Source organism: Cervus canadensis, chromosome 9 (assembly GCF_019320065.1).
Source record: "Cervus canadensis isolate Bull #8, Minnesota chromosome 9, ASM1932006v1, whole genome shotgun sequence".
Classification (NCBI taxonomy): Eukaryota; Metazoa; Chordata; class Mammalia; order Artiodactyla; family Cervidae; genus Cervus; species Cervus canadensis.
In genome coordinates this window covers 74,771,654-74,790,735 of record NC_057394.1, presented here as the reverse complement: position 1 = coordinate 74,790,735, position 19,082 = coordinate 74,771,654, and the positions used below count along the sequence as shown (strand labels likewise).

The window sequence follows — 19,082 nt, the reverse complement described above, 5'->3', positions numbered from 1 at the left end:
CCCACCACTTGTGCCAGAAACCACCTATGCTCCACATGTAAGTTACATGGGGGTTCCACTGAACCTTTTCCTTACAAGCCAAAAAGGGAGCGATCTAGTCCCCTAAATCCATCTTGTTTTCTGCTTTCCTGGAACCACCTATGTCAATTAGGGTCCTCTGGGAAGAAGATACCAGAGAGATGTGTGAGAGGGTTATCAGGGAAACGCCTGTGGAGGATGAAGGGGAGAAGGAGTCAGCATAGGTGGGAGAGCCTCAAACCACAATACAGGTCTGGTTTCACATAGAGAGATGGGCACAGGATGAGAATATGGTCAAAGAGCTTCAGACCGCAGTGCAGCTCAGAAGAGATCATGGCCATTTCTGTAGGGGTCGGAGAGCAAACACTGGCCATTAGAGTAAGTCCTGCGTTGGGCAAGAAGGGCTAGTTCAAGGCTTTGGCCATGTGTGGTCCTTGGCTGAGAGCAGCCCAGGGAGATGGTTGCCTTGGGGTCAAGCCCATGGTAGATCTGAAATGTGTGAGTAGCTGGAGGCTCTCTGATAATTCCACTGCTTGAAACAGGTGCTTTTGAAGGGAATCTGAATGAATAGAGCATTTGAGTGCCTAGAATGTTCCATTCTGACCTAGAGGGTGGTCATATAAGTGTGTGCACTTTATGAAAATTAATCTAGTCATGGACATAGGACTTGAGTTCTTTTTTATATGCCTTTTATATAAGTACATTTGCTATGCAAATATATTTACTTTAAAGATGTCAAGTAAAGAAATGAAGCCACTGCTCTGAATAATTCTACCTAGACATTCCAGAAAAACTTACCCCCAGAAATAACCTCACAGTGAATTATAAGTAGTTTCAATTCTATGTATATTATTCAAAGAATTGCCTCATTTCTCCCACCACACCCTGTACTATCTCAATATAATGAGTTATCTCTGCATGTTATAGAGTAGCTGAAGACAAAGACTCTTATCTTTTTGAACCACAATATTCTCAGAACTTCTAAAATTCTTAAATATATATATTCTTCATGCATGATTTTAGTCTGTATTAAAGTCCTATGTGTAATGTGTTCTTGCAGAGTTTCTTCCCAGACCTGAGGTCTGATCATTCCTGGGATGGAAAGTGGGTGCCTGAGATTTCAAGTTCTCTTGTATAAATCTGTAGCTGTTCAAGTGCCTTAGATAGAATTTGGATCAGGAGACTGGAACAATGGCCAAGCACACCTCCAGTCCTGCTGGTATAGTCCATTGACTTCTTGCTCTGACAGCCACAACTTAAGAGTCTTTGTCTTAAAAGTCACAGCAATAAATGGAAACATAAATAGAATAGTGTGAATTCGGTACCAGCCAGAAAGCAGTGACTAAATTTGGAAGTAGGCTGCTTTTGTTTTGCCAATTTGGCATTAGGATGTCTGCTTTAGGTCTTAGAGACACTCCATTATTCTGGTCATGGCCCTCTCTCCAAAAGCAAGATCAAGACATTCTCACAAAAGTGGGGACATTTTTCCTTTTCAAAAAAGATTAAGCAAGAAGTACTTTTGAAATTTTCCAACTATGAACTCCATGTGAAAGATTTAGAAAAATAAAATGTTAAAAACCTGTTGGAAACAGAATAATTGTCATTTTTTGGTACTCTTGGATGTTCTATCAGTCTCTTTGTCAAATTTCACCAATGCCTTTTAATTAATGAGTATTTCATTAATAAGAAGTCAAAATTTAAAAAATAGAATTCAATTTGTTCCCTTGAAAAATGACCCCAAATCCTATAAAATGAAGTTTTAAGAATTGCCCTTCTAAAGTGTGTTTTGATAGAACTACTTTTCAAAATGCAATTAGAAAGTATAGATAACTTCATCATTGTGACATAAATTCAACACAAGATTTTTAGAAGGATTTTTTTTTTCTTTGTAACAAAGTCACATTCTTTAAGATTAATGTGACAGAAAACGTGCTCTACTTCTGCCCTGCTTCTGTCCTAGAGAAGTTTTCAAGCTGGCTACATCAGGTTTCCAAGACAGATGTCAGACCCATGTTTTGGGGCTTTTGTCAAATAAAGCTTCATGCCGTGATCTGGCCCCAGCAGTTGACATAAGGGAGCTTTCTTCAGTCGACAAGGGAAGAAACATTTGGAAAAAATCTGTAATATCTGAAAAGAAATTTCATACATCATTGAAAACAAAGGAAAGGAAAGCTAAGTAGATTGGGATTGGAGCTCTTTTTTAAATCATGTTAGCCCAAAGCGTTCCAGTCAGTAGTCTGAACACACCACAGATGAGGACAGATTTACCACTTGACTTCCCTGACTAACAATCTCAAAGCTTAAAGGAATCAGTGTAAAAGGGAATGGTGAAGCTTAATGCATTCTGAGTTTTTCTAAAGGCAGTATGTTTCTTAAGCATGAATTCTCAGGATATAAAATGTAAAGATAAAGTAGACTATCTTGACTGCATAACAAATTTAGAAACAGGGGGAAAAAAAACTGAAATAGTTCCCAGGAAAAGCCATGGAGTCTTTCTAGAATAAAAATATAGAATAAAATAAATGCCTAGGGTTCTGGCTTGGAGCTATGTCTATTTAACAAGATTGATTCAATTATTCTGTGGCTGTTTCCTTTTTTGTTTAAAATAATCCAATAGCTGCAAAAGCAATCTGGGAACTTCATGGTTTATGGGATCCAGTATCCAAGACAGGAAAAGAAATGATAACCAAACTGCATTTGTGGATAAACCATTTCTATAATCAAAATGTCTATGATGAAGGTAAGTGGGGAAATATTTATTACTGTCCTTGTTTAATCTAAACTCCTTTTTTATCAAATTAACCTAGAGTGCATGCAACTCAAGTTAATAAATAAGTGATGCCCATTTCTGTTTTAAAGTGCTGGGCTAGAGAAACTGTCCCCTTAGATGGAGTTGTAAAGCTGACTACCACTTGGAATTGGTACTTTGTTTTCCACAAACACTTGTAGCATAATCCATATATAAGTAGGATGAAATAAGGTGCATACTTCTTTCTTTCCATGGAGCGTATATATTTCATATAACTTGGGAGTGTGAAGGGGGAGAAAGGGTGTTTGTGGCATACAGAACCAACAATAGATGAAACAGCTTCTGAAAAATAAAGTAGATATTGCCAACTAATTCATAACCTAGCTGCTCATCTTTTCTCAATCAAAGGTTGAGAAAAGGGAAGGCAAGTATTTTTCATGGCTCCTTCCCTGGCAGCCATGAACAATACTCACAGGTATATGAGCTGAAAGCACCAGCCCAACTATTACGGTGAAGAAGAGCCACTCCCCAGTCTTCCTATCATGTATTCAATCTTGGAAATTAGCCATGAGAAACAAGAGATGCAAACACGATGTAGTTGATGAGATGTGCATGATGTACTGCGAGAAAGAAAGCTCTTATATGGGAGAAATCAGTTTAAGCCACCATAGAAAAAAGTCCTTTTCATTATTATATGAGTTCCAAGCTTTGACATTGGTCAACACAGCATGGATCTCCATGGTTTGTGGATTAACGTAGAAGAAAAAAAGTTCCAGCAGAATCCAGGTCTACAAAGGACAAAAGGATTCAGTGGGAAATGCTTGTCAAGATGTTGGGAATACAGGATTCTATCAATAACCGATTGAGAAGAGGCGGCTAGCACTGCTGTTGTACCCCAGCCATATTTGTAATTGCTGTGAAGATGTATAAACTTGAATGTCCACCTGCCACTCTAGCTTCCTGACCAGATTACAGACTCAGCAGCAACTGCACAGTTTAGCCAGTTTAAATTCCCCACCAGCATAATTCTGACTTCACCTTCATCTCTCATCATGTCCTCAGCAGTTATTAGGAGGTCCCAGGATACTCACTCTCTTACTCTCTGGTCCCATCACTTAAGCTGCTGCCCACAGATTTTGTGGGGCAGCCACCTCCCCTTCCTGCTGCTGCTCCATCCTATACGGAGCTCCAGTGGAATGGCCAGCGTCTCCACCTTCGAAATCTCCCAGAGCTCTGTGGTTGCAGTCACTGTGTTCTGCACAGAAACACAAGAATGTTTCTTCTCATGAATTCCGTGCAATCTCATGTTACCTGGGCCTTTATGGAGTGATTCTGGGTCCTTGTCAACCGGTCCTTATAGCTTCTCAAGAGTCAGAGCCCATCTCTTGGGTCAGCAGAGGAACGAAAATGCTCTGCCCTCATCTCCTCACTCATCATCACTTTCTGTTCAACACCCAGCTCTCCCTCCCTCCTCCCTGCTGCCTTCAAATACTTCTTTTTAGCCAAAAGGAGCAAACTAGAAAAAGCTGCCAAGCATAGGAATGGCAATCTAGGAGAAGGAGGGATGAAGGGCCACCAGCCTGCCACACCCAGTCTCTACAGCGTTGCTTATGCTGAGCTGTCATATGAAGAAGTTGTTCTCAAAAAGTTCAGTCCTGTTGGGACTGAGTCTCCGAAGGTAAGATACCCACTGGGACAAGGCACACAGCAGGCATTTTCTGGTAGATGCTTCCATAGGCTCTTGCCCCAGGAATCAGGGCTTTCAAAGACCCAGAGACCAACACTGCTGCTCATTTTCAGGGCCCTGAGTAGGCTTAGGATGGACCTGGATGGGTTCACATGCAATAATCTGACACAAAGTTACCTGGAAGACATCCACCTGGAGCTCTCCAGGAAGCTGGCTCCTTTTTAATTCGCTGTTTTTATAAGACATGTGTCTGACAAAATCTTGAGATCTCGACATCAAGTAAGCAGAGCAGGGAGGAGCAGATCTCGACATCAACTAAGCAGACTGGAGACAAACAGTCTTTGGTACGAGAAACTGCCATTCAGTGACTGTGAGCATGGGTGATTTGCTTAACTACCCTATCCAAGCCTCAGTTTTCTCATCTATAAAATGGAGAGGAAATAATAACTAGAGTTTTCAGTGAAGACTAGGTGAAATAACACTTATAAGGGAGTGACCTCAGGTACAGTAGGTGGTCAGTAACTGTTGGTGACCATTTACCAGCATGGCAGACAAGCCTGGAGCTGACTAATGCAAATGTTAATGTCTCCTTCAGAGAATACGTCCCCTAAAGTCATCGTTAAATGAAAGTAGGAGCAGACACTAAGCACTGTCACCTACAAAAAGGAAAGATAGATGCTGCAGGCATGGCAGTGAGTTGCCCAAAGCCTGAGGATTCTGATAGAAGAAGGCTGTATGAACCAGACCAGGATTGCAGCTCAAGTCGCTGATATGGAAGCAATTAAAGAATGTGATAAAGGTTTCTTTCAGTCACATGTAGTTTGATTTAAAGTGAAAGTGATTGGAAGAGACCTGGTGACATCTGGAAGGTATAAGCAGGTCTGATTTTAAGTTCAGAAACATACAAGAGTCGTGTTAAACACAAGGGGAACTGCTGGGTGGTGGGTGGCTCTGTGCGGCTGAGAGCCTCAAGGGAAAGTGAGTTACTGACACTACAAGGATCCTCGGAGGTAGAACTTACTGGCTTGGCTGGGCTCACTTCATCTCCTGCAGCTGAGTAGGGAGGTGTGAGCAGGAATGTGGAAGAGACCCAGACCAGGCTTCACAGACGCACTGAGTGTCCCTGATGACCCACTATGCTGTTCTCCTGAGGGCACCACATGTATCATGCAGGCGTTCCACGGTCCAAGAGCACAAAGTCAGCCTCACTGCTCATCAGCTCAAGTGAACACGACAAACTGACGCTCTAGTGCCTATGGAAAATGGGATGGCCTGTGTGTCTGGAGGGGAACACAAGAAGGAGACTCACAAGCATTTTCCAAGGCAGTTAGAAGACAAATGGAAGAGCATCAAAAGAAAACCAAGTGACCCTGTCTCCATTTTGCAGATTGTAATCTGTGAATGGGTAACTGATATTGAAAAATAATAACAGAGACAGATATAATAAGGTAATATTTTGAAATTTATGAGTGTGGATTTTTCTTTGCCTTTCTGAGTTCACAATCTTCACCCACCTTGGCCTGAGACAACCACCTGCACAGGAAATCAAGATTTGTTTCAGAAATGAACAGGGGAAGATTGAGGTTGTACTTGGTTTCTGACAATGTAGGAACTTTTAGCAACATAAAGCTTTACTAATACTCTAAATCGCTTTATTCCTTACATTTCTTCTTCCATGGTATAAAGAAAATAATCCTACTAGCTATGTTGTGACTAGAGGAGCAAGTCAATAAAGCTTATGGTTCTACTGCGGATGAAAGGCCTTACACAGAAGGCGGTGGGAACCCGAAGGAAAGAGGAGACCAGGGACAAAGAAAGGGAGGAGGGGAAGACCATTACACTGTGTGACCATTTCATTGTGCAACAGACATTGCCTGTCTTATCTGGGCTTCAGCCTAGCCTGGTGTGGGTATCACACATCAGACCATCAACATTCAGGCTGAGGACAGATAGGGGCTCCTGGGACTATACCAGCCTGTACACAGTCGCAACAAAATCAGCTTGGTTGTTTGGCAAAGTTAGGGGGAGACAGGCCTAAGCTTCAGCTTCCCTGGACCACTCTTGGTTCCAAACAGCACAGAAGAGACCCAAGTATACTGAGAATCTGGCTGAGGTCCATGCGCAGAGCATCACCCTCCCTGGGGCCAGGTGGCTCTGGGTTGAGGGCTTTGGCCTAGACGGGAGCAAAATGAGAGTCACCCTCAGAATTCAAAAGGCTTCCTAGCACCCCTGGGAGAACAGTTGGAGGCTAAGTGTCCTGCAGAGTATGATGGGCATTGACAAAGAGGGAGAAACAACAGCCAGAATGTAGCCACAGAGGTTCACAGCATCCAAGACATTATTCCAGAAGCCAGGGAGCCAAAGGACACCACGTCTGAGGACCCTGATTTTGCTTCCACCATGAGATCTTGTAAGTCTCACCATTCTTACCACTTACCCAGATGACTTTTTAAAATGAAACCAGGTGCTAAGCAGATGACACAAATCTGACAGATAAATAGTGTTGGGGTTCTTTTCCTAAAAGACTGAGCTGAAGGTGCCTTTTTAAGACTGCAAATCAGAATCCAAAGTATTAGTTTGTTGCTAATTGTATTGGCTTGTTGTTCCCCAAGTAATTAGTGGCAACAAAACCAGATTAGTTACAGGAAAAAAAAAAAAGAGCTACATAGTCTCTGCATATTATAGCTAAAGTATGAATGAAATCTGCAGCCCTACTCTGTAGCTGAATAAAATGAGAAGTGGGAATGGACAGACGAACCAGGAGATATACCAGGTATTTGTTCCTCATCAAGGTGAACCAGCAATGGGATGATCCACAGCAATAGCAAAGAATGACAATGTTAAATGTTGACTTTGTTCCTATGTATATTTTTTGGGAGATTACATGAACATGGATGAATGTCACTAATGAGCTCACCCTAAGAGATGAGGCTGATATCATTTAAAAAAATAATGCTTATGGTCAGTGACTAAGCAGTAAACACATCTACTGCCTGAATTCAGGAAGTGACGTTTCATAGTGCTTCTCAGTCACTAGTTATACACAGGCGCCTACATCAGATATCTGCTACCACATAACCAATAGCTTAAAATAACAAACACTTACAGTCTCTGAGGGTCAGGGATCCCAGAGCAGCACAGTTGGGTAGTTGGGTGGTTCCAATTCAGGGCCTCCCAGTTAAGCTGTTGCCTTGCAGTCTGCAGTCCCCTGAAGACTGGGTCTAGAGGATCAGCTCCAAGATGCTCCCTTTCATGGCTTTTGGCACGAGGCCTTAGATCCTTGTCATGGGAGTTTCTTCATAGAAGAGCCAGAGGGTCTTCATGATGTGGCAGCTGGCTTCCTCAGAGTGAATGATCTGAGAGAGAGAGAGAGAGAAGCAGAAATGACATCCCATCACTTTGCAGTATTCTGTTAGTCCCACTGACCAACTATAATACAACATGAGACCTGATTACACAAGGCAAGAATACCCGGAGCTGGGATTGCTGGGGCCATCTTGGAGGCTGCCCATTTGAGTCCTTGTAAAGGAGAAGAAATTCAACAGACTGCCCCTGCCCCCAATAAGTTCTTTGTGACTTGAAGTTGCAAAAACATGAAACTAAATTACAAACCCCTTTGGCATAAATAAGTTGTACAAAAATACACTATAACATTTTAAAGCTTTGTTTTGCTCATTCAGAATAATCAGGCCTCACAGAAAATCTGAACTCTTCCCAATCCCGAGATACACATTTTAATAAGGTGTCCCTTGATAACTCCACAACCATCTAGCTTGCTCACTGGAAGATAAGTTTCACATTGCAGTGTTATTGAAAGCTGCATTAAGTAGATATCTAATCCACTTACTGCTAGAATCAACAGAAAATTCTGCATTGCTCTTTTACTGCTACACTTTTTGCTGATGAATGGCTGCAAGTTTGCCTGCGCAAAAATGGAATCTGCATAATACATCTGCTCCCAACATAAATATGGTACTGGCTGCCACAGCACAAATTCTTTGGATTTCGGCATGCCTATATTCTGTAAGCCCCAAAATGATTCATTTCCCCTCTCTCCTTTTTGATCTGAACTACTGTAAAATCTTCCTTTTCAGAATGCTATGATATCATTTGCCTTTGCTTGGCATAAAAAAGATCATAAATGAAACAGCAAAGCAGCCACTGAAATCACGTGGTGATGCTCAGTTTGAAGGCGAATCTCTAGACGGTACACAACATACTCATATTAATTAATTCTAATCACGGATATTAAAAAGTGACCTCAACTTGTGTCCTACTAGTAAAAATGTTTTCTCAGCATGCAACTGTTTCCTGATGTTTCGATTTATGCTGAGAAGTCCAATCGAATGAAAAAGTGCCAGTTTTCATTTATAGACACATCAGGATGTTACCCCAAGAGAGGGGAGGGGAAAGGCATCCCCAGAGATCACAGCTGGGTCTCCGCCAGTAGCGCTCGTTCCATTAGTCCTGCCAGTATGGGGGTCGTGCTGAGACCCAGGGGCCTTCTGTTCTGACTCCCTGTTTCTTGTATCCTGTCTAGATTGTGAGACTACCCCACCTTCATGCCAGGTCCAGCAAGATGACAAGTCATCATTTTGAAGGATTAACTGAAGGGGCAGAATGACTGTGGGGATTAGGAAGCTGTTGCCACGGTAAAGTTGGTCAGGATTGGAAAATAGTTTTCATATGTTTGAGGAGATTTTGAACCACTTGCCACTGAACTTCCTTTGACCATCCAGAAAAATACTCTTTGGACCTGAGAGCTGCTTAACAAAGGATTTTGTAGCTTTGACACGAGCATGGCTTTCAAGGATGGGACATCGGGACCATCAGCCACAGTCCATCATATTCTAACAGTGAGTGTATCAAGACCCCTTGTCTATCTGAGCAGGTAAAATAATCCTTAAAAAACGTCCCCTAGCCTTGGCCCTCACCTCACAGGAACCCAGGAGATGGAGCTCTGACATTAGTTGCTCAGCTCTGTCTGTTAGTTTATGGCAGCTGACATCAACACCAGTCCTGGAGACATATAGCTCACGGGTCTTCCTGTTTACCCTCTCTCTTGCCTGCTGTTAGGAGATGAATGGCCACTTACTCATTGAGACAAGAAATTAAATCTCTCACACAGAGCCAAGAACACACCAACTTTAGGCCTTTGTTAAAGCACAGCTGCAGATAGAGAAAGGCTCCCTACCCCCAACTCCATCCCAACCCCAGTGTCTGGCTAATCAGTATGTGGCTTGGGGGCACTTTGCAGAAGGACTTGGAGGACTGTAGAGCCATGCGTGCAAAATACTGATGTCGACTCTGCTCCAGGCCTTTGCTTTTTAAAGACATGCTTTCAAAACCCTAAACATTTGGAGGGAGGATGGCTGGAGACAAAGAGAAAGAAACTGCTTTGTTATGAAATCCCTTGGGATAATTCTCTGATGTACTCAGGAATCAGTTCTGGTGGGGAAGTTCCCAGAAACCCATTTTACTGAGTGGCACGTTCACTCTTTGCTGCTAAACTGCTTCAGGGGATCCGAACTAAAGCATCACGAAGCGAAGGAGGAAAGGAGAACAAGGAAATCCTCACAGCAGCAGAGCAGGCTTGGGGCGCCCACAGCCAAACCCAACCCGCCAGCAGTCATCTCAGGTTCCCAGGCAACACTTCTGTGCTGCTGAGACACGGCTGGGTTCCCCTTTCACTGACGATGAAAATGCATCCTGTAGAGACCACGAAAGGGATCCCTGGAAGTGAGCTGCCTGTTCACACTTCAGCCCCCTGGGCTGGGAGGAGACAGCGGGGGCTAGAATCTCTTAGACCTGCAGCCAGGAAGTGGCTTAAAGCATTATTACGTCATGAGGTTGTGAAGGTCACTGGCCAGGCTGCCTCTCTGGAACCCTGTGGTTCCTGATGACAGGTTCTCTTGACCAGGTGAGGAGCAGAGCGGCGGCCGGCAGCCTGAAGCACAAGAGCAAGCAGCCCAGCTCGGCTCAGGAAGGTGGCTGCACACTGGGCTGAATTGTGGGGGCAGGGGGCGGCAGCAGTAACAACCCTTACTGCCCACTGCACCAGGGGAAAGACTCTCCCCGGTGTTACCACCACTCACAGTTCTGGAAGAGTGCCTGCCTGCCCTGTCATCACCCTGACATCTGAAAGAGACACCCACCACGCCGCGTGCTCAGGCTGAGTTACCTATCCCTTCATTTCCAAATGGGACCCTGTGTTAGTTCCCTCAGGATGTATCACAAAGTGCCACAAACTGTGTTGTCTCAAATGATGGAAATTTATTCTCTTACAGTTCTAGTGTCTAGAAGTGCACGATTAAAGTGTTGGCAGGGCCAGGCTTCCTTCAGCGCCTTCAGGAAGGACTTTTCCCAGTTTCTTCGCACATCTCATAACCCTAGGTGTTCCTTGATTTGCAGTGGCCTCATCTGCCTTCCTGCTATGTCTTTGTGTCTTTACATGGCATGTCTGTCTTTGTCTAAGCTCCCTTCTTATAATGACACCAGTCTTATTAAACTGATCTTAAACTGATTATATCTTCAAGACCCTATTTCCAAATAAGGGTCATTTACAGAAACTGCCAGGTAAGGATTTCAACATATCTTTTTGAGGAACATGATTCAATTAACAATAGGCCCATTCTTCACTCTGTATCAAGATGGGAACACACATGACTTTCCCAGGTTCACAGGTGAACAAACCCTGCTCCCTGACAAGCTCACTGGACACCAGGTAGATGGTCAACCAAAGTCGAGGTGTTAAAATGGAATCTTTGAAGAAGTGGAGGCAACCCTGTGCTCTTGGAAGTTGAGGTCAGCTTAGGATCCTGAGCCTGACAATGGCTTCCATGGTTATTCCTGTCTTCTTTCCTGAAGTTCCAGAGGAGAAGGTGCAGACCTTCACCAACAAAGTTGGCTGGGAGGGGCTGTTCTTCCTGCGGCCTCAGAAAGATGGATCCTGGCTGTCTGTTCAGTGGTGTTCTTGAAGACCTCTAGACCTACTGGGAAAAGCCTTCTCAGCTTGGGAATCACTCACTCAGTCTGCAGAACTCAGAGAAAATGTGCCTGGTGAGACGTGCCTGCCCTAGCTCTCCCAACAGAGGCTGTTCCTTAGGACTAGCACAGCCCTTTTGCATTGTCCTCATGTCAGGAGCCTGCCAGAAACTCTTCCAAAGGGTGGTATTCTTGTGCATCAAAGCCACAGGGTGGAGATCTCACTCTCAGAAACAGAAAAGAACCAAACAACACACCTCACCACTTGTGTGCTTTCTCTAGGATGTTCAGAGAGGGAGGCTCCAATGCTTTTCACCAGATGCTAATACTGTGTTGTCTAAAACATCACCCTTCATAACTGGATTAAGGCTACTGACTTTGAAACAGCAATTTTCTTTTTGGAAGCAAGGATACGGTTAATATCAAGTGCTGTTGTTGTTCAGTTGCTAAGTCACGTCCTATTCTTTTGCAACGCCACAGACTATAGCCTGCCAGGCTCCTCTGTCCATGGGATTTCTGCAAGAATACTGGAGTGGGTTGCCATTTCTTTCCCGAGGAGATCTTCCCAACCCAGGGATTGAACCCACTGGCAGGCAGATTCTTTACCCCTGATCCACCAGGGAAGGCGAATATCAGGTGAGAAAAGGTTAATGGGCAAACAGCAGAATTGGGAGAATATACTTCACACAGCATATTCAAAAACAAAAACAAAAAACAAAAACAAAAACACGGAGAGATTTGGTGTTCATTCCAAAGTTCTTTCCTATATTCGGGGATTATTTCTCTCTCACATCTTGAAGCCGGCTTGGTCCTCAAAAATATGTGACTGTCATTTAGTCACTTGCTGGGGGGTTTACATATATAATCTGGCAGACCCTAAAGAGATGATCTAGCATGGCAAGTAGCTGGTCCCAGGGCCAGATTGTTGGGCTCAAGTCCACATCCTACCTTCTATCTCCTCACATGACTCCAGGCAGGCTGGCAAGTCTCTGTGCTGTGAATCAGGAAATCTGAGCACCGACTTCCCACAGTGATTGCAAAGGTTAAAAGAAATAACCTGTAGAAATGCTCAATAAATGTTAGCTCCTATTGTTAGGTAGGCTTCCCTGGTGGCTGAGTGGTACAGAATCTGCCTGCAATGCCGGAGATGCCAGGAGATGCATGGTGGAACCCTAGAGGAGGGCATGGTAACCTACTCCAGTATTCTTGCCTGGAGAATCCCATGGACAGAGGAGCCTGGTGGGCTACAGTCCATGGGGTCTCAACAAGTCAGACATGACTGAAGATGACTGAGCACACATTGTTAGGTACTATAACTTTATATAAAAGGAGTCTGAGCTTTGGCAAGAATGAATTGTTTGCACTGGTCACACAACTAACTGTGGAAGACAGGACTCAATCCTGGATTTGAAAGTTCCCTGGACCCCCCACCACAGCATGACTATTGCGCATGACCGCCTCCCTGACAGTTTGGACCAACATCACTTCTGGGGCTCCCTGACTTTCATTTTCAGTTCAGGCTCCTGCCTTTCAGGTTTCTCCTGGAAGTCCAGCACTGTCCTAGCTTCCCCTCTGGCTCAGAGCTCAGGGTTCTGCTTTGGAACCCATCTTCCCCAGTGAGCACCTCATAGTTCAGTACAAACCCCCACCTTCAGCCAGATGCTTTCCTCGGAATCTCCTTCAGCCAGCACTGCTCTTGAATTTCTAATGCAAGAGCAGCAGCTGATGATAGCTTAATTCCTTCCTTCATTCATTCAATGATAACACAGATTTTCCAGGAACTATGGAAAAAGTTAATTCTACTATTTAAAAGTCCAGACACTATTTGAAAAAGATAGATTTTCCAGGCACTATGGGTCAGGTACCATGTTGCCACTGATGACACAACCCAAGCTCATGGCCCCAGTCCTCACAGAGTTTATGGTCTAGAAAGGAAGGAAGACATATGGGTAATTAACTCACACATAAATGTTATGAACTGAGGTACCATTTATGAACACACTGAGCTCTGGGAATGCCAAGGGGGAGATGCTTTGGATGGGTCTAGATGATTGAATCTGATTTCATAAAGAGGGTATCAGAATTGCAAAGCATCTTGGAAAGGGAGAAACAGGAAAGAGAGACGGAACAGGTCTGAACTTGAGTCACCATGGCGGCACCGTCAGTGTGGCTGGAGCTTGCTGAGCCTGAGGGAGGGTGACAGGATATGGCTGGAGGTCCCAGTAGAGTCCAGAGGGAGAGGTCCTTGAAAATCTATTGAGTAAACAATTTGGTTTTCCTGGTGCTGAAGCTGAAGCTCCAATACTTTGGCCATCTGATGTGAAGAGTCAACTCACTGGAAAAGATCCTGATGCTGGGAAAGATTGAGGACAAGAGGAAAAGGGTGCGACAGAGGATGAGATGGCTGAAAGGCACTACTGACCTAATGGACATGAGTCTGTACAAACTCAGGGAATAGTGAAGGACAGGGAAGTCTGGCATGCTGCGGTTCATGGGGTTGCAAACAGTTGGACTGGACTTAGCAACTGAACAATAACAACTGGTTCTTCAAATTTAACCTGCGGCAGAATCCCATGAGGGATTGATAAAACACAAATTTCTGGCTTGCTCCCGAAGTTTTTGATTCAGCAAATCTGGGATGAAATTGAAACTGCTAGTTGCTCAGTTGTGTCCCACTCATTGCAACTCCATGGCCTGTAGCCCAACAGTCTCCTCTACTGGAATGGGTTGCCATTCCCTTCTCCAGGGGATTTTCCCAACCGAGGGACTGAAGTTGGGTTTCCTGCATTCCAGTAGTCATGTATGGATGTGAGAGTTAGACCACAAAGAAAGCTGAGTGCTGAAGAATTGATGCTTTTGAACTGTGGTGTTGGAGAAGACTCTTGAGAGTCCCTGGGACTGCAAGGAGATCAAACCAGTCCATCCTAAAGGAAATCAGTCCTGAATATTCATTGGAAGGACTGATGATGAAGCTGAAACTCCAATACTTTGGCCACCTGATGTGAAGAACTGACTCATTGGAAAAGACCCTGATGCTGGCAAAGATTGAAGGCAGGAGGAGAAGGGGACAACAGAGGATGAGATGGTTGGATGGCATCACCAACTCGATGGACATGAATTTGACTGATCTCTGGGAGTTGGTGATGGACAGGGAGGCCTGGCATGCTGCAATCCATGGGATCCCAAAGAGTCGGACACGACTGAGCAACTGAACTGAACTTCCTGCATTGAAGGCAGATTCTTTACTCTCTGAGCCACCAGGGAAGGCCCCAAATCTGGAATGAGGCCCGGAAATTCCGTTTCTAACATTTCCAGGTCTCTGCTCCCACTAGCACCACACTTTGAAATTCCCTTGAAATAGCAAAGAAAATCTCTTAAAAAAGATACATCATTGAGAAGTTGGGAACCAAAATTTAATGATTGCTACATACCTCTCTGATCTTGTGACTTTCTATCTTTTTTTTTCTAGCCTACTGACCATGCTATGGACATTTATCTCACATAGCAGGCAAGCCTTGGTGCTCTGCACTGGTTACACCTCTTGCCTGGCATGTCCTTCCCTCATATCCACATGCTTACTCCCTCAAGGCTTTTGGATCTTTTCTCACTGAAACGTTTTCTGGAAAACGGTTTAAAATACCATGCACCCTCTCCCCAACACACGCACACATACACACACACTATCTCCCTAATCCAGCTTCATTTTTCTCCATAGAACACATTACCACACTTTACACTGTATATTTTACTCTTATTTGAATAAATGTATGTGTCTCACCCATTAAAATTTGAGCTCTATGAAGGCATGGATTCTAGTGTTGTTTGTTCACTATGGGGCATCTAACAGAATAGTACTTGAAACACACAGTAAAAACACTTAATATTTCTTGAATGAATCAATCAAATTGATTTTCTCACACTCTGTTTTAAGACCCAGGCTTGCTCAGTCGTTTTCTTGCCCAGGAAGGCCAGTCAAATGGATCTATGTCACTTATTAATAAAATGGGAATAATAACATCTATTTTACCCAGATTTCAGAGTTTGAAGAAGAAAAACTGAATTATGAAAGGGCTGTGAAACAGTAACCATAATGCAAATGAAAGTTGTTCTTAATTACTTTCCAATTTCCACAAAAGAATATGACATACATATGCAAAGGAGCCATTACTATGACCAATATTTTTCAGGCATACTTGAATAGGCAGATTTCTTTGTTTCACTGTGTATTCATAAATAACACTTTGTACGTGCCATAGAAATAGAAAAAATACAAAAGCTGCTAGTAGTGAGAAAGATAAATAGAAAGAAGTCAAGTGTAAGATTATTCAATTGAGTATATTTAGTTTATGTATAAACAGTAATGAGTGACATTGTTATAAGGCAACTCAAGGATTGTTAATTCAATATCATCTAGTAAAGTAACGGGGAAAAGCAAATATTCATCAATTTTATTTATATATATATATATAATTCAAATGTCCCTAGGCCACTCCAAACTATGGGTTCAACTGAGATCATCCTGACTGAATTCACAGTCTGCTGGCCTATATGACTGCAGGCTCCCCTATACAACAGGCCATCTGAACAGATTGCTCCACTTATCCCAAGATGCTGTGGGCTATTTCCCATTTGCTTATGATTATTTCAGGGTTTTCTGTAGCACCCTGCTTATTGATGTCCAGCACCCATATCCCTTAAAGAAGGTGCCATGGGAATAGTGCTTTAGAGATTAGAGAACCATTTCTCATCACCTCAAAGTTACATACCCTCCAAAGAGCCCACGGGTCCTACCCAAACTAGAGCCATGTTGTGTCAGCTTCCAGAAGGAGCAGGTTGGCCCCTCTCTTTAGGGCTAGCATCTAAACCCTGGGGATCTAGACCCTGAGCATCTAGACCCTAAGAAGCGACAAATGAAAAGACAATAGCCATTTTCCCTTCCTCCATGTCATGCAGTTTAAGGCAAGTCCTATAAAATGATCATTATCAGAAAGCATGCCTTCACATGACCACAAAAATGTCCTTACTGTTGCACAAGCCATAAACAGGCTTTATCTCAAATTTCTTGAAAGCTTTACCTGGTGTATTAACTTCTCTAAGAAAGCAGACAGGGTGTTGAAAGATAGGAAACAGGTAAAATACACTCTCCAGCTTCAGCAGAACTAGTCACAATTACACTTGAATTATGATTAGTGGAGCTACACACAGGGCTGTTTTCCAAAGCACTCCTGACTTCCCCTTTGCCCACTCTGCACTCTGGGAGAGTTTGGTCCAGAGGCGCATATTTTCTGCTTTCCGGCAAGGGGATGGAGTGCGCACATCCTAAGTCACTTTGGTCGTGTCTGACTCTGTGCGACCCCATGGACTATAGCCCACCAGCCTCTTCTGTCCATGGGGATTCTCCAGGCAAGAATACTGGGGTGGGTTGCCATGCCCTCCTCCGGGGGATCTTCCCAACCCAGGGATTGAACCTGCGTCTCTTATGTCACCCGCATTGACAGGCAGGTTCTTTACCACTAGTTTCACCTGGGAAGCCCACTGGCAAGGGGACATTTGCCCAGTTCTTCATTAAAGCGGTAAAGAACGACTCTTAATTTTTTCACCTTTGATGGGAAATATAAACAATCAGGACACCCTACCTTCTAGAGACGCACAGTGGAGGGGACATCTCAGGTAGCAGCCCTCATGACAATGCTCCCGACAGGGGTGCTGCTCCCACTCCATTCTCTACCATGCAGGTGGCAATGCCTTTACCTCAGGCCAAGCACAGGCAGTCAGTGGGCTTCTGCATTTACAGTTGAGGAGTATTCCACATCTAACAAATGGATATTTTCTTCTCAGTTATTAACACAACACTCTGACTTCCCTAGCAATCTAGTACTTAAGACTTCGCCTTACAATGCAGAGGGTGTGGGTTTGATCCCTAGTTGGGGAGCTAAGATCCTACACACCTCAAGGCCAAAAAACCCAGAAAACCTAAAACAGAAGCAATATCGTAACAAATTCAATAAAGACTTTAAAAACGGCCCCCATCAGGGCTTCCCTGGTGGCTCAGTGGTAAAGAATCTGACTACCAATGCAGGGAACACAGGATGGATATCTGATCCAGGAAGATCTCACATGCTGCAGAGCAACTAGGCCCGTGTGCCACGACTACTGAGGCTGTGCTTAGAGCCTGGGAGCCACGACTATAGAGTCCACGTGCTGCAACTAGGGAAGCCTGAGAGCCCTAGAGCCTGAGCTGCACAAGAGAAGCCGCCGCAATGAGAAGCCTGCACACCACAGCTAGAGAGTATCTCATGCAGCCACGAAGACCCAGAACAGCCAAAAACCACAATAAATAAATAAAATTATTTTTAAAATGGTCCCCATCAAAAAATTTAAACATAAACCTCCCACAACATTGTAAAGCAACTACACTCCAAAATTTTTTTTTTAAATTTTGTTAAAAAAAAAATGTAGTTTTCTTGTTAAACAAACAAACAAAAAGCTCATTGGTGAGATCCTGAAATTCAAATGTCCTAGAACCTTTCCCTTGATAGCATACACTTTTATTTCCATTTTTCTTGATTTTTCACTCTCCCCCTGAAAAACCCACATATATTTGCCTGTGAGCGGTGATCTGTATGGTACTCATAAGCTGAGTATCTGATGGTGAAAAGGCCATGTGTTATTAGTCCAGCCTGGAAGTCATCACCACAGAAGCTGGTAGAGTCAGGACAGGCACTGTGAGTTCAAGGGAGTCTCTTCTTTCTATCACACACTTAAGGAGACACAATGCCACTAGCATTATTTACCTTCAGGTCCAAGTTCAAAAATCTCATTATTGTTTCTTGTGAATAATTTAATAACTTCACATCTTGTAAATTTAAAAAAAATGGTAAGAAAAGAAAAGGAAATGACAGAAAATTGAAGTCGTCTTTCATTTCTATTTTGTGTGATATTTAAAAGCAAACTGAGGGCTTAAAGGAGGTGCTACACTGGAGATTAAAAATAACAGCAAAATGGAGAAAAAGGAGTGAGGAGATAGGATGAGTAAGAGACCTTTATCACCTGCAGCTTTGTCTTTCCCTAGGTTCTATTTCCAGTAACCTATTTGTTTGCTCAAAGGTCTAGCACTTTTTGTGGAGCCCAAGAATGATAAGAGGGAAATTGTAAGCAATAGTTCTGCTCAACCCCAGTCTGAAATTGGAGGTTTGAAAAAAAAAAGACACACATGATGGAAGCCACCTCTTGAAGGACATCAAAAAGGGAATTTTTAAGTCATTTCTTGTATAACATAGCTATTTAAATTAGCATACAATTATTGCAACATTTCTAAATAATACATTTTTTAACCTTCAAAAACAAAACCAAAAAACAAAGGTTTGTGAATAATTTATAACATTTTGTGAACCTGTAGCATTGATGCATTTCCTTTTAATTTTTAAACTTATGGAAAGCATTGTAATATTAACATATCTTGTGAGTGAAAGTCACTCAGTCGTGTCCAACTCTTTGCGACCCCATGGACTATACAGTCCATGGAATTCTCCAGGCCAGAATACTGGAGTATGTAGCCTTTCCCTTCTCCAGGGGATCTTCCCAACTGAGGGATTGAACACATGTCTCTTGCATTGCAGGCAGATTCTTTACCAGCTGAGCCAC

General features: G+C 43.4%; 1 long non-coding RNA gene across 1 annotated transcript in view; it reads right to left on the bottom strand.

Moving 5' to 3' along the window:
• The window catches only part of LOC122447079, a 546,471-nt gene that overhangs the window by 86,497 nt on the left and 440,892 nt on the right, over window positions 1–19,082 (bottom strand). The window contains exon 8 of the long non-coding RNA XR_006271124.1: window positions 7,561–7,810. This is a non-coding gene — a long non-coding RNA (uncharacterized LOC122447079). The remainder of the gene's footprint in view (window positions 1–7,560; window positions 7,811–19,082) is intronic.